Source organism: Capra hircus, chromosome 2 (genome assembly GCF_001704415.2).
Source record: "Capra hircus breed San Clemente chromosome 2, ASM170441v1, whole genome shotgun sequence".
NCBI lineage: Eukaryota > Metazoa > Chordata > Mammalia > Artiodactyla > Bovidae > Capra > Capra hircus.
Genome location: NC_030809.1, coordinates 60,939,243 through 60,956,557, shown reverse-complemented (window position 1 = coordinate 60,956,557; position 17,315 = coordinate 60,939,243). Strand labels below are relative to the sequence as shown.

Here is a 17,315-nt window from a genome sequence, read left to right as displayed (position 1 = left end):
TCTTCTCCAATACCACAGTTCAAAAACACCAATTATTCAGCACTCAGCTTTCTTTATAGGCCAAATCTCACATCCATACATGACTATTGGATAAACCATAACTTTGACTAGACAGACCATTGTTGGCAGAGTAACATCTCTGCTTTTTAATATGCTGTCAAGATTTGTAATAACTTTTCTTCCAAGGAGTAAGTGTCTTTGAACTTCATGGCTGCAGTCATCATCTGCAGTGATTTTGGAGCCCCCCAAAATGAAGTTTGTCACTGTTTCCACTGTTTCCCTGTCTATTTGCCATGAAGTGATGGGACCAGATGCCATGATCTTCGTTTTCTGAATGTTGAGCTTTAAATCAACTTTTTCACTCTCCTCTTTCACTTTCATCAAGGGGCTCTTTAGTTCTTCTTCCCTTTCTGCCGTAAGTGTGGTGTCATCTGCATATCTGAGGTTATTGATATTTCTCCCGGCAATCTTGATTCCAGCTTGTGCTTCACCCAGCTGAGCGTTTCTCATGATGAACTCGGCATATAAGTTAAATGAGCAGGGTGACAATATACAGCCTTGATGTACTCCTTTTCCTATTTGGAACCAGTCTGCTGTTTCATAAACAGTTCTAACTGTTGTTTTCTAACTTGCATACAGATTTCTTAAGAGGCAGGTCAGGTGGTCTGCTATTCCCATCTCTTGAAGATTTTTCCACAGTTCATTGTGATCCACACAGTCAAAGGTTTTGACATAGTCATTAAAGTAGAAGTAGATGTTCTTCTGGAACTTTCTTCGTTTTTTTTTTTTTTTTTTGATGATATAACGGATGTTGGCCATTTGATCTCTGGTTTCTCTGCCTTTTCTAAAACCAACTTGAACATCTGGAAGTTCATGGTTCACATATTGTTGAAATCTGGCTTGGAGAATTTTGAGCGTTACTTTACTGGTGTGTGAGATGCGTGCAACTGTGTGGTAGTTTGAGCATTTTTTGTCATTGCCTTTCCTTGGGATTGGAAAGAAAACTGACCTTTTCCAGTCCCTACACCACTGCGGAGTTTTCCAAACTTGCTGGCATACTGAGGACAATGCTTTCACAGCATCATCTTTTAGGATTTGAAATAACTCAACTGGAATTCCATTACCTCCACTAGCTTTGTTCACAGTGATGTTTCCTAAGGCCCACTTGACTTCACATTGCAGGATGTCTAACTCTAGGTGAGTGATCACACCATCATGATTATCTGGGTCGTGAAGATTTTTTTGTACAGTTCTTCTGTGTATTCTTGCCACCTCTTCTTAATATCTTCTGCTTCTCTTAGGTCCATACCATTTCTGTCTTTTATTGAGCCCATATTTGCATGAAATGTTCCCTTGGTATTGCTAATTTTCTTGAATAGATCTCTAGTCTTCCCATTCTATTGTTTTCCTCTATTTCTTAACACTGATCACTGGTTTATAAAAACTACTAAAAAAAATTCTGCAGTCTTAAAGCAAGAGACTCAGACAATAATTGAAATACACATTAAAAAAATAAAATGCAATCAACAGTATTTGATTATAAAAGTTTTGGAGAAGGAACTGTCAGCCTACTCCAGTAGGCTACTCCTATTCTTGCCTGGAGAATCCCATGGACAGAGGAGTCTGGTGGGCTATAGTATGGGGTCGCAAAGAGTCGGACATGACTAAGTGACTAACGCACACACACACACACACACACACACACAAACAAGTTTAAATCCATTTTATCCTTTCTTAAATTATAAGAGAATGCATAAATGATATCTACTTAATATACTATTGGTGCTGTAACATATAGAAATGTAAAATATGTATGACACATTGGTAGATAATGTATAGAAAAAAGAGGTGAATGGGAGTAAATCTGTACTAGAATAAGGAAATAATTAAAGATTAAAAAACAAACAAACAAAAAACCCCTTTTAGAACTAACAGCCAAAAATGGTGTCCTTTTCATTATAGGGAACTGGAATGCAAAAGTAGGAAGTCAAGAGATACCTGGAGTAACAGCAAATTTGACCTTGGAGTACAGAATGAAGTAGGGCAAAGGCTTACAGAGTTCTACCAAGAGAATGTGCTAGTCATAGCAAACACTTTCTTCCAAAAACACAAGACATGACTCTGTACATTGACATCAGCGGATGGTCAATACTGAAATCAGATTGATAATATTCTTTGCAGCCATAGGGAGAGGTTCTATACAGTCAGCAAACACGAGACTAGGAGCAGACTGCGGCTCAGATCATGAAATCCTTGGTGCCAAATTCAGACTTAAATTGAAGAAAACAGGGAAAACCCCTACCATTTAGATATGACCTAAATCAAATCCCTGACAGTTATACAGTGGAAGTGACAAATAGATTCACGGGATTAGACCTGACAGACACAGTACCTGAAGAACTATGGATGGAGGTTCATAACATTGTATAGGAGGCAGTGATCAAGACCATCCCCAAAAAAAGAAATGCAAAAAGGCAAAATGGTTTTCTGAAGAAGCCTTACAAATAACTGAGAAAAGAAGAGAAGTGAAAAACAAAGGAGAAAAGGAAACATATACCCATTTGAATACAGAGTTCCAAAGAATAGCAAGGAGAGATAAGTAAGCCTTCCTCAATGACCAGTACAAAGATATAGAGGAAAATAGTAGAATGGGAAAGACTAGAGATCTCTTCAACAAAATTAGAGACACAAAGTGAACATACCATGCAAATATAGGCACAGTAAAGGGTAGAAATGGTATAGACTTAACAGAAGCAGAAGATATTAAGAAGAGGTGGCAAGAATATACAGAACTATACAAAAAAGATCTACACAACCCAGATAATCACGATGGTACGATCACTCACCTAGAGCCAGACATCTTGGAATGCAAAGTCAAGTGGGCCTCAGAAAACATCACTATGAACAAAGCTAGTGGAGGTGATGAAATTCCAGTTGAGCTATTTCAAATCCTAAAAATTATACTGTGAAAGTGCTGCACTCAATATGCTAGCAAATTTTGAAAACTCAGCAGTGGCCAAGAGATCCAACCAATCCATCCTAAAGGAAATCGGTCCTGAATATTCACTGGAAGAACTGATGTTGAAGCTGAAACTCCAATACTTAGCCCACCTGATGCTGGGAAAGATTGAAGGCGGGAAGAGAAGGGGACGACAGAGGATGAGATGGTTGGATGGCATCACTGACTTGATGGACATGAATTTGAGTAAACTCTGAAAGTTGGTGATGGACAGGGATGCCTGAGGTGCTGCAGTCCATGGTCATCACAAAGAGTCAGACATGACTGAGCGACTGAACTGAACTGTGAGCACAAATTACAGTTTATATACTAATATTGTATTCGAATAAAAAGGTAATAGGTAACATTGACAGCTGATATTTGTCCTCATGCATGGATTACTTTTGTCCTGTTATTAAATTTTTATTAGTAATTAAAATTGCAGAATTAGAAATAATGTAGGTCTGTTTCCAAAAGCACAATATATGTTAGTTGATTTTTATACACAAAAATTAATAACTGTATTCTGATTAATAACTCCAGAAACATTAATTACATATCATGAAAGGCAACATGCTGTTTTAGATATATGTGAGATGGAAAAAAAATCCTTTTAGTGAGTGAATAGAAAAAAATAAAAAAGATTTGTCTTATACATATGAAAAGGAAAATACATAGAAATGAAAGTTGGCACTGTCACTTTGGTAAACTGTATGGAGGTTCCTGGTGCTGTTGCTGCTAAGTTGCTTCAGTCGTGCCTGACTCTGTGCGACCCCACAGATGGCAGCCCACCAGGCTCCCCCATCCCTGGGATTCTCCAGGCAAGAACACTGGAGTGGGTTGCCATTTCCTTCTCCAATAGTTTCCTTTTAATAGCTTTAAACATGGAGGTTTCTAGAAAACTTCAAATAGAAATAATAGAACTATCTAATAACTCAGCAATTCTATTCCTGGGAACGCACCTGGAGAAAACACTTATTTGAAAAGATACACATGGGTCAGTATTATTTACAGTAGCCACGATACAAAAGCAACCTATTTGTTCATCAACAGACAAATAGATAAAGATGTTGTCCATATATACATTCACTGGAATGTTACTCAGCCATAAAAAGAGTGGAATTATACTATTTGCAGCAACATGGATGGACCTAGAGAATATTATGCTTAGTGAAATTAATCAGAAAAAGACAAATAGTGTATGATATCACTTATATGTTGAATCTACAAAAATAAAATCTTTATATATATAACTAAGGAGAAACAGACTCATAGATATTAGAAATAAGCTAGTGATTAATGGTGGGGAGAGTAAGGGGTGAGGGGCAATCACGTGGTTAAGATTTTAGCTTCCAATATATGGGGTGCGGTTCAATTCATGTTTAGAAAGTTAAGATCTCACATACCTCATGGCCAAAAAAACAAGATATAAAACAGAAGCAACATAAGCAAATTCCATAAGGCTTTAAAAATGGTCCACATCAAAAAAATTAACACCTACTATATGTAAAAATAGATAAGCTACAGGGATGTATTGTACAACCCAGGGAATTATAGCCATTCTTTTTAATAGCTTTAAACCTGGTATGTTCTATAGAAATACTGAATTACTGTGCTGTACCCTTGAAGCTAATATAATATGATAAATCAACTATGAAAGTGAAAGTGAAAGTGTTACTTTCTCAGTCATGTCTGACTCTTTGCGACACCACAGATTGTTTATCTGCCAGGGTCATCCTTCATAGGATTCTCCAGGCAAGAATACTGGAGTGGGTTGCCATTTCCTTCTCTGGGGGATCTTCCCAACCCAGGGATCAAACCCAGGTCTCTTGCATTGCAGGCAGATTATTTCCCATCTGAGCCACCAGGGAAATCAACTACAATTCAATATACGAAAGAAAACAATTATATTTTGACTGTATTAAAGAAAAAAGCTGAAATTTAAGTACAGAAAGATAGTAAACATCGGCAAGACCTCTTAAAAACTATCTAGATCATATATAAATAACTTCTATATATTATAAAAAGCATAAAAAGGAAAAAAACTTAATAGTAACCTAACAGAACAGGTCCAAAAATATAAAAACTCAGTTTAAAAAGAGCCTGAGTTTCCAATAAATATTCGAAGTGTATAGTTCTATAAATCAGGAAAGTGACATTTCATATTTATAAATTTAAAAAAATACACATCTCTGATAAAGCCAGACTTTTTTAAGAACATGGTAACTCCTCTATGGAGAAGGCAATGGCAACCCACTCCAATGCTCTTGCCTGGAAAATGCCATGAAGCGAGGAGTCCATGGGGTCGGGAAGAGTCGGACACGACTGAGGGACTTCACTTTCACGCATTGGAGAAGGAAATGGCAACCCACTCCAGTGTTCTTACCTGGAGAATCCCAGGGATGGCTAAGCCTGGTGGGCTGCCGTCTATGGGGTCGCACAGAATCGGACACGACTAAAGCGACTTAGCAGCAGCAGCCGCAACTCCTCTATGGTGAGATTATAACAGTTAAAATCACTTCATGGACTTTTTTTTTTTTTTTAATCAAAAGAAGAAGTGTAGAGTTAGAACCCAGACTTTTCATTTGCATTCATATGGGGGTATGATTAATAGTGTTCCTTCATGATTTGTAAGTTAAAAAGTAGACTAGCAAAATTGTCCATTAGAAGATAAATAAATGTATTTTAAGCTAAGATCATGGCATCTGGTCCCATCACTTCATGGGAAATAGATGGGGAAACAGTGGAAACAGTGTCAGACTTTATTTTTGGGGGCTCCAAAATCACTGAAGATGGTGACTGCAGCCACGAAATTAAAAGACGCTTACTCCTTGGAAGGAAAGTTATGACCAACCCAGATAGCATATTCAAAAGCACAGATATTACTTTGCCAACAAAGGTCCATCTAGTCAAGGATATGTTTTTTTCAGTGGCATGTATGGATGTGAGAGTTGGACGGTGAAGAAAGCTGAGTGCCAAAGAACTGATGCTTTTGAACTGTGGTGTTGGAGAAGACTCTTGAGAGCCCCTTGGACTGCAAGGAGATCCATCTAGTACATTCTGAAGGAGATCAACCCTGGGATTTCTTTGGAAGGAATGATGCTGAAGCTGAAACTCCAGTACTTTGGCCACCTCATGTGAAGAGTTGACTAATTGGAAAAGACCCTGATGCTGGGAGGGACTAGGGGCAGGAGGAGAAGGGGACGACAGAGAATGAGATGGCTGGATGGCCTCACTGACTCAATGAATGTGAGATTGAGTGAACTCCGATAGTTGGTGATGGACAGGGAGGCCTGGCGTGCTGCGATATATGGGGTTTCAAGGAGTCGGACACGACTGAGTGACTGAACTGAACTGAAATTAATAGGTTCCCAAACAATGAAATTTAATTCAGCAGTTGAATTGAATAAAGCTCATACACACGAATATTGAAAAAGTAATATTGAGAAAAATAAGCAATTGATTAAAAAGTAGGTACAATATGGTTTGTGTACTTGTAAAGTTAAAACAATGATACATTTTAATCTTAAATTTTATTATACTTTTAGTTTCAAAACACACATACAAATATGAGAGTAAAACAAATGATTATATTTGCTTTTTATTTCCAATGAGATGTTTTGCTTTTAACCATATTTTCTATTTTTAAAATTTAAAAAGATTCAAATTAAATGTGGTAAAATATTACCAGCTGCTAAAATTAATGTGCTGAGTATACATTTTCTGTAATTTAAAGTCGTGTGAATTAATTTGGAATTTAACATATAACTAAATCACAACACTGACATCTACCTTTTAATTACTTGTAATTAATCTATTTATGCTTTTTTAAATGGTTGAAAATATTATGAAAATATCTATTGGCAACTTCACAGAGTCAGAATTTCAAATATTTAAAAAATTATTTTCATTATAAACAAATTCATTGTGATCAGAATCCTGTTATATAACATCTTCTGTCTTAAGGGAAATAAATCAAGAAAATGACACACAAATTTTTGTGAATATATATAATTTTTTCAAATAAAAATTCCATTGAATCTTATTAAATAATTAAACTATAAGATAAACAGCTTACAGTTTTGTTTTTATTTTTGAGTAATATATGCAATTTTGCCAGATACATCAAGGGAAAAAAGAAAAAAAAAAGACAGGTGCTCAAATAAAATCAGAAATGAAAAAGGAGAATTTACTAAAAACACTGGAGATATACAAAGGATCATACAATATTATTATGAACAATAACATGCTAAAAAAATGAACAACTGAGAATATATGGATAAATTCTGAAATGTGCATTCTCCCAAGGTTGAATCAGAACAAAAAAAAAAAATACAAAATATGAACAGACCAATTACTAGTAATGAAATTGAATCAGCTTATTTTTCTATTTCTTAAACTTTCAACAAACAAAAGTCTAAGACAATACTTCACAGGCCTGAAGTAGGCCTCACAGAATAGGCCGCATCATTTTCTAACTATGTTTTAAAATTGTAAGAGGAAGGATCATTTTCAAACTCATTCTGTGAGGCCAGAGTTAGCCTGACACCAAAAAATACAGCAACAAAAAGAAAACAACAAAAACTACAGGCCAATATTAATGATAAATATAGACACAAATATCCTCAACAAGATAATAGGAAATTAAATTCCATAATACATTAAAAGTATCATACACCACAGTCAAGTGGGATTCATCCCAGGAAAGCAACTATAAATCGATTGATTATTGAAATGAGGACTAAAAGCCATATGATAATCTGAATAAATGCAAAAACATATTTTTTTATGACATTTAACTTCAATTTATTAAAAAAAAAATCTCTCAACAAAATGGGTACAGTGGGAACATACCTCAACATAATAAAGGTCATATGTGACAAACCTAAAACTAACATCATATTTAAATGTTAAAAACGGAATTTTTTTTTTTCTAACATCAGGAACCAGACAAGGATTTCTAGTCTCACTACTTTCATTCAACATATTTTGAGAAGGTCTAGTTAAAGCAATCAGATAAGAAAAAGAAATAAAAGTAATCCAGATTGGAAAGGTAGAAGTAAAACTTTGGTTGCTTACAGATAATATGATACTATATATAGGACATCCTAAAAATACTACAAAGTTGCAAGATACACAATTCATGTACAAAAATCACGTTGCATTTCTATATACTTAGAGTGAACTGTCTGAAAGAGAAATTAAGAAAACAATCTCATTTAAGATTGCATCAATAAGAATGAAATATCTAGGGATAAACCCACCTAAGGAGGTAAAAGATGTGTATTCAGATCACTAAAAGTCACTGCTGAAAGAAATTGAAGATAACACTAACAAATAGAAATATGTACTATTCTCATGGATTGGAAGAGATAATATTGTTATAATGACCATAATGCCCAAGGCAAACTATGGATTTAATATAATCTCTCTCAAATTATGGAGAATGCTTTTCATGGAACTAGAAGAAATAATTCTGAAATCTGTATGGAAACAGAAAAGACATCAATTCACCAAAACAATCTTGAGAAAAGATGGAGATATCATGTGCCCTGATATTAAACTATATTACAAAGCTGTAGCAATGAAAAGAAAGAGGCCTGACAGGCTATACTCCATGGAGTCACAGGAGTCAGACACGACTTAGCGACTAAAATACCACCAGCACTGGCACAAAAGTGGACAATGAGGTCAATGGCACAGAATAGAGATCCTAGAAATGAACCAACACTTATAAGATCAATAAATCTAAACAGTGGGTTGTAGGGATATACAGTGGAAAAAGACAATATTTTCAATACATTAATAGGGAAAACTGAACAGCTACATGCAAAAAAAAATCAAACTACTTTTTCACAACAAAAATACACTTGAAATGGATTAAAAAGTTAAATATAGGACCTGAAACCATAACACTTTAGAAAAACATTTAGGCAATACACCTTTTGACATATGTCTTAGCAATCCTGATTTGACTATGTCTCCTAAGGGAAGGGAACCAAATGCAAAAATGAACAAATGGGACTATACTAAGATAGAAATATTTGCACATTAAAGAAAAACATTTAAAAAAAGAGAGAGAGAACAAAAAAATATTGCCTACTGAATTGGAGAAGACTTATGCAAGAGATTCCAGGGAGATCTGGAAGAGGACTTTTGTATATATTTAATAAGGATTTAATATCAAAAATATACAAAGAACTCACACAACTCAATATCAAAAAAATAAACAACAGCCCATTCGAAAAAGGAGCAGAGGTCCTGAATATGCAATTTTTTTCAAAGAAGATACACAAATGGCCAACAGACCCATGAAAAGATGTTCAATATTACTAATCCTCACTAATGCAAATGAAAACCATGTTGAGATATCACCTCACACCTGTCAGAATGACTATTATAAAAATAAAAATACAGTAAGTAACAAGTGTTAGCAAGGATGTGGAGAAAAGGGAACCCTCTTGCATTGTTGGTAAGATTAAGTTCATGCAGTCATTTTGAAAAGTAGTATGAAGATTTCTTGAAAAATTAAAAATATAACTGCCATACTATCCAATTATTCCAATACTGGGGATTTATCCAAAGAAAACAAAACCCATAATTTTAAAAGCTGTATAAAACCTTTTGTTTGTTGCAGCATTATTTATCATAGCCAAGGTATATTAGTTTGGAAGCAAGCTAAGTGTCAATCAACAGGTGGATGGAAAAGAAGATGCATATATATATATATATATATATATATATATATATATATATAAAACATATATTCAGTACAGTTCAGTCACTCAGTAGTGTCCAACTCTTTGTGAACCCATGAATCGCAGCATGCCAGGCCTCCCTGTCCATCACCAACTCCAAGAGTTCACTCAAATTCATGTCCATCAAGTTGGTGATGCCATCCAGCCATCTCATCCTCTGTCGTCCCCTTCTTATCCTGCCCCCAATCCCTCCCAGCATCAGAGTTTTTCCCAATGAGTCAACTCTTCACATGAGGTGACCAAAGTACTGGAGTTTCAGCTTTAGCATCAGTCCTTCCAATGAACACCCAGGACTGATCTCCTTCAGAATGGACTGGTTGGATCTCCTTGCAGTCCAAGGGACTCTCAAGAGTCTTCTCCAACACCACAGTTTACACACACACACACACACACACACACACAGAGTCATTATGGGCTTCCTTGTAACTCAGTTGGTATAGAATGCACCTGCAATGCAGGAGACCCCAGTTTAATTCCTTGGTCTGGAAGATCCACTGGAGAAGGGATAGGCTATTCACTCCAGTATTCTTGGGCTTCCTTTGTGGCTCAACTGGTAAAGAATCCACCTGCAATGCAGGAGACCTGGGTATATATACATACATACATATATATATATATATATGTATATATATATATATATACACACCTGTATATATGTACATATATATAGTCATTATGCTGCATTCCTTAAAATTATAAAGCTCTGTATGTCAGTTATATCACAACTGGAAAGAAAAAAAGATAATTTTAATAATGTATGAGTGTAGGGGTGCTACTGTTACAGCCATGCATTCCGGGAAACAAACTCACTCAGAAGGACAATGCAGATAGTGGAGTGCAGTTTATTACACCGGCTGGCCCAAGGCAGAGTCTCCTCTTAGCCAAGGACCCCAAACAGCATTTGTGAAAATCTGTTATACCCCATGTGTACCTGTCTGAACCCACCACTCCAAATTCCTTGAGACTTACATAAACCAAGGAAAATACAATCCCAATAACTCCATCATTCACGTGCTATGTGCTCATGTGCTCAAACAGTCAAACAATTAGCCAATAATCAATAAACCCGAGGTTACACACCGATTGATACAGAAAAAATTTATGGCCTGTCTGGAGGAAGGGGTGTCTATGTTTTCTCTTAGACGAGGAGTAACCCAGATATGATCTTCAAGGTTCCCTTGTCTGGAGGGGGTCTTATCCTTTGATTATTGTTTTCATAGTTATTAAACACAGAGTTCAGAGTCCATTGGAAAGGTGGCCGAGCATGATCAGCATGAACAGGCCTAAGATGGAGTCCAGGACCTATGAATTCCTTCTTCATTCCCCCCTCTTGAGGTTCTTAACTCATATTATGAGCATCATTCATAGGGATATATTGCACCCTGGCTCTCTGACCTCCAGTTTGGGAGAATGACATCAACCTTCAGGTTACAGAGTTCATAATACATTGCAAAATTCAGAGTCCACAAAGCAGAACTATCAAGACAACTACAACAGTGGTAAATATAGTTTTCCACCAATCGCCCTTCACCCAAGATAGGACCGAAGTCCAGAAAGGAATGTTTCCATTTGACATTGCTTTTACCTGGTTTTTCATGTCATCTAAAGCAGTCGATACATTGCCAATAAGTCAGGAATGTATGCACAACATTCAACCTTAATTATAGCACAAGACCCTCCTTGAGTAGCTCTGAGTATGTGCAAAGCCATTCTATTATGAATTACCATTTTTCTCATTTGGATTTGCTCTTCATTTAAGGCTTGGATAGCTTTTGTTCTATCTAGGAGGGCCTGTTTTGTGAAATTAGTCAAGGCTTCTACTTTAATCACGATATCTGTTGTCCCTATAGAGGGTACGAATAAGGCAGCAATATACTCATACCATCCAAACACAGATCTTGTCCACCTAGCATATAAGTAAGGTAGATTTACCGGGGCTACTGGGATAAGATTTACAACAAGTAGGTTAGGCTTTTGTTACACTGGCATTTATATCAAATGTAACTCCAATGCAATCCCTGTCAAGCTACCAGCCACATTTTTCACAGAACTAGAACAAATAATTTCAAGATTTGTATGGAAATACAAAAAACCTCGAATAGCCAAAGCAATCTTGAGAAAGAAGAATGGAACTGGAGGAATCAACTTGCCTGACTTCAGGCTCTACTACAAAGCCACAGTCATCAAGACAGTGTGGTACTGGCACAAAGACAGACATATAGATCAATGGAACAAAATAGAAAGCCCAGAGATAAATCCACACACATATGGACACCTTATCTTTGACAAAGGAGGCAAGAATATACAATGGAGTAAAGACAATCTCTTTAACAAGTGGTGCTGGGAAAACTGGTCAACCACTTGTAAAAGAATGAAACTAGATCACTTTCTAACACCGTACACAAAAATAAACTCAAAATGGATTAAAGATCTAAGTGTAAGATCAGAAACTATAAAACTCCTAGAGGAGAACATAGGCAAAACACTCTCAGACATAAATCACAGCAGGATCCTCTATGATCCACCTCCCAGAATTCTGGAAATAAAAGCAAAAATAAACAAATGGGATCTAATTAAAATTAAAAGCTTCTGGACAACAAAGGAAAATATAAACAAGGTGAAAAGACAGCCTTCTGAATGGGAGAAAATAATAGCAAATGAAGCAACTGACAAACAACTAATCTCAAAAATATACAAGCAATTTCTGCAGCTCAATTCCAGAAAAATAAACGACCCAATCAAAAAATGGGCCAAAGAACTAAATAGACAATTCTCCAAAGAAGACATACGGATGGCTAACAAACACATGAAAAGATGCTCAACATCACTCATTATTAGAGAAATGCAAATCAAAACCACAATGAGGTACCACTTCACACCAGTCAGAATGGCTGCGATCCAAAAATCTGCAAGCAATAAATGCTGGAGAGGGTGTGGAGAAAAGGGAACCCTCCTACACTGTTGGTGGGAATGCAAACTAGTACAGCCACTATGGAGAACAGTGTGGAGACTACTTAAAAAATTGCAAATAGAACTACCTTATGACCCAGCAATCCCACTTCTGGGCATACACACCGAGGAAACCAGAATTGAAAGAGACACATGTAACCCAATGTTCATCGCAGCACTGTTTATAATAGCCAGGACATGGAAACAACCTAGATGTCCATCAGCAGATGAATGGATAAGAAAGCTGCGGTACATATACACAATGGAGTATTACTCAGCCGTTGAAAAGAATTCATTTGAATCAGTTCTGATGAGATGGATGAAACTGGAGCCGATTATACAGAGTGAAGTAAGCCAGAAAGAAAAACACCAATACAGTATACTAACACATATATATGGAATTTAGGAAGATGGCAATGACGACCCTGTATGCAAGACAGGAAAAAAGACACAGCTGTGTATAACGGACTTTTGGACTCAGAGGGAGAGGGAGAGGGTGGGATGATTTGGGAGAATGGGAATTCTAACATGTATACTGTCATGTAAGAATTGAATCGCCAGTCCATGTCTGACGTAGGGTGCAGCTTGCTTGGGGCTGGTGCATGGGGATGACCCAGAGAGATGTTGTGGGGAGGGAGGTGGGAGGGGGGTTCATGTTTGGGAACGCATGTAAGAATTAAAGATTTTAAAATTTAAAAAAAAATAAAAAAATTAAATCAAATGTAACTCCATGACCCGAGTCTATTGACTGTAGGTCTTACACCAAGAGAATAAGAAGAGGTTATGATTGACAAGAGAGAGGAAAAGTCTCTTTTTGTCATTCCAGAAAAGACCAGAGTGGTTTAAAATCTCCTTGGCAGAGCAGTGACACCCACCAAGGAAGTCCATCTATCACTGACAGAGGCATAGCCCTACATACCCAGCAGTTGGGAGTGCTGTGGAAGTCTGTGTAGTAATGTGCCCATGAGATGAAAGCATTGTCCTGAGTTGAAACGGAAGTTAAATTCAAAATCATGTTGATGAGGCCAAGAAGCAGGAGTTGATTGTGCAGATTCATCCTGAAGGGGCTCGTCCAGGATCTTCTTTTCCTTCTTCTTAAGGATGGTCTTAGTCTCTCGAGGGTCAGAGGGGTCCCTCTGTGCAGTCCACTCAGCGTTTTTTGGGTCTGCTTTGTATGTCCTCTTCACCCTCGTATGATGGATCCAAGGGACAATACCTGCAACTTTACCTGCAGTAGGGGTAGTTAGAATAACATAAGGGCCCTTTCACCAAAGGGATAGCAAATCATGTTTCCAATCTTTGACCCATACTTGGTCACCAAGCATAAACTCATGAATCTGTTCCCCAAGGGGGAACAGCACCCTTTCTTGTACAAACTTAGTTGCCCAAATTATTAACTTACCCAGTTCCATCTGCTCTGAAATCCTATTCTCCCTTATCTGAGGCAAATTTGTTAATAGCCTTGGGACTGTGGGGTCATCCTGAGTCTGAGCAGAGCTGTCGGAAGCAAGTCCACCCAGAAGCAGTCAGTCCCTATGATCCACTTGGAGAGTCTCTTTAATGTCTGGTTGGTTCATTCCACCATCTCAGAACTCTGGGCCTATATGCAGTGTGCGGTTTCCATTTGATGTGTAAAGTTTTGCTTACTTGTTGTACTAAATCAGCTACAAAAGCCGGGTCATTGTCTGAACCAATGCTGGTAGGAAGTCCAAATCTTACTATTTCCCTAAGCAGGCACCGGGCTAATTCTGATGCTCTTTCAGTCCAGGTAGGAAAAGCTTCTACCAATCCCGAGAATGTACATACCATGATCAGCAGGTAACAGTAGTGTCAGTAAGGTTTCATTTCAGTGAAGTCCACTCCCAGGTGTTCAAAGGGCAGCGTGCCTTTCCGCTAAATACTCGGAGGTTTTTGTCTGAATACCTGAGAGGCAGCATTAACCTGTGAGCAGGCAGCATGGCCTAGGTGGGTCCCTTGGTGTGTTTGGCTTACCAGAGTGTGTGCCAGCTCCTCCAGTACCAATAATTTGCCACTTGGCAATTCCCACCATCCCTTTTCAGTCTTGATGGCTCCTTTCGCTTTGGCTAACCTGACAGCCATTGTCCTTGTTTTATCAGGCTAGTGCCATCAGTATATAGGACCCAACTAAGGTCTGGAACCTTGTGTCCTTCTTTAAAACAAACCCCAGACAACTTACCTCCTTGCAGATCTGTGCCTTCTTCTTCAACACCTGGTAACCTGCTTCCATCAGCAGCTAGAGCAGTGTTTTTGTCCCTTTCCAGAATTTTTCCTTGGTCTCAGCAGCCAGCAGCAGGTCATCCCCATATTGTAAGAGCCAACATCTATATTCTTCTGGATGGAATGAGTTCAGGTCAGAAGCCAAGGCTTTCTCAAGGATGGCTGGGGAGTTCTTAAACCCTTGTGGGGGAGTCCAGATGAGCTGTTGCTTGGTGCCCCCGACTGGATCTTCCCATTCAAAGGCAAAGATGGGCTGTGATGCTGGGGCGAGGTGTACGCAGAAGAAGGCATCCTTGAGATCTAGGCGAGTATAAACTTTAGTCCTAGGTGGGAGGAGGCTAAAAGGTATAGGGGTTTGGAACAGTGGGGTGTAAAGGCACAGTAGCCTGGTTGACTACCCTGAGATCCTGTACAGGCCTATAGCCCTGTCCTCCTTCCTTTTTGACTGGCAGGATCGGCGTATTCCAAGCTGACTGGCACTCTACTAGAATGCCCGCTTGTTTCAATCTATTGATGTGGGGCAGTATGACGGCCCAGTCCTCTATTGGTAGCAGGTATTGGCACTTTCTAACCAGGATGGTGCCTGGTTTGAGTTCTATTATCACTGGGGCTTGATGTTTAGCCAGCCTGGGGGGAGGGGGGCTGTCTTCCACCCAGACCTCAGGGAGTAATTGAGTTAGCTCTCTCTCATGCTCTTCCAGCCCACCTGGTTCTGCCTTCAGAGGCTCATGCAACCTCCACTCATCTTGGGGGCGTCTTGAGAGAGAGAGAGCAAATAAGTCATAGTGTCCATCTGGAAGGTGGGCCTCTCCTCAGGGGGAAAGTCACTTGTGCTCCTAGTTTGAGAGCAAGTCTCTTCCCAACAGGGGTACTGGGCACTCAGGAATGTAGAGCAATTCATGAATCACTTGGTGCCCCCCCTCATCTGACATTTTCTGGGCTGGCAAAACGATTTAATCATGTCTTCTCCCGATACCCTAGTTACAGCAGTAGTCTTTTTGGACAGTGGTGCCACAGGTTTTACTACCGACAGTTCTGCTCCTATATGCACCATGAAGTCAATGTTTTGGTCCCCCACTTTTAAGGTTACCATGGGCTCTCGGGGACCTGATATCTCTGAGCCCCGACAGCCCTATTTAATTTCCAAGTCAGCAAGCCCCACAGCTGTGGGAGCTTCCTCTTCCTTCCTTGCCTAACAATTCCGAGGGGTCAAGAATTTCACAGCAGATGGGACACCTCCTGGGTGAAGGCAGAATACGAGCATACAAGGACCAGTTTCCTATCCTAAAAATCCTCTGGTGATCTCTGGTAATAATTTTCCCTGAGACGGCGTGGACACACCTCCTAAATGACCTTCACAAATTTCCTTTCCAAACCGTAGCATGCTTGTCGACCTGTGTACCAAGCAATCTTTGCTGCCTGCCTATTCCAGGCCCCTGTGGGTCCATGCCCCTTATAGTCCCTCCCAGGGGGGTGATCAGGCCCCCTCTTCCACCCTGAGGGGTGGGTTCCTCCTCACCTGAGCGCTCAGTTCCCTTGCTGCCATTCGCTACCTGCCAAAACGAAGAAATTGGGCGTTGAAAGGTTGAATTCTTCCAGAGGGTCGAGGCGCCTTCGCCACTCTAGGAGATTCAAGCCACAAAGCCTCGGGGTGGCCTCAAATGAGACCTGTTTCATCAAAGTGAGGAGTTTCCTGGCCAATGCACCAAATGTTGTAGCCACGCGTTCCGGGAAACAAACTCACTCAGAAGGACAATGCAGATAGTGGAGTGCAGTTTATTACACCGGCTGGCCCAAGGCAGAGTCTCCTCTTAGCCAAGGACCCCAAACAGCATTTGTGAAAATCTTTTATACCCCATGTGTACCTGTCTGAACCCACCACTCCAAATTCCTTGAGATTTACATAAACCAAGGAAAGTGCAATCCCAATAAAGCCATCATTCACGTGCTATGTGCTCATGTGCTCAAGCAGTCAAACAATTAGCCAATAATCAATAAACCCAAGGTTACACTCCGACTGATACAGAAAAATTTATGACCTGTCTGGAGGAAGGGGTGATTAGTGTATGTTTTCTCTTAGGTGATGAGTAACCTAGATACGATCTTCAAGGTTCCCTTGTCTGGAGGGGGTCTTATCCTTCGATTGTTGTTTTCATAGTCACTAAACACAGAGTTCAGAGTCCACTGGAAAGGTGGCCAAGCATGATCAGCATGAACAGGCCTAAGATGGAGTCCAGACCCTATGAATTTCTTCTTCACTACAGTCATTTTCAAATAATGATTAAAAATACAAATCAAGTATTTGTCTATAACTTATCATTCTTTTATTTACTCATTTATCAAAATTCACTAGTTATTTATTACTGGAATTA

General features: G+C 38.9%; 1 pseudogene; it reads right to left on the bottom strand.

Moving 5' to 3' along the window:
- LOC106502971 lies at positions 10,956-14,805 on the bottom strand (annotated as a pseudogene).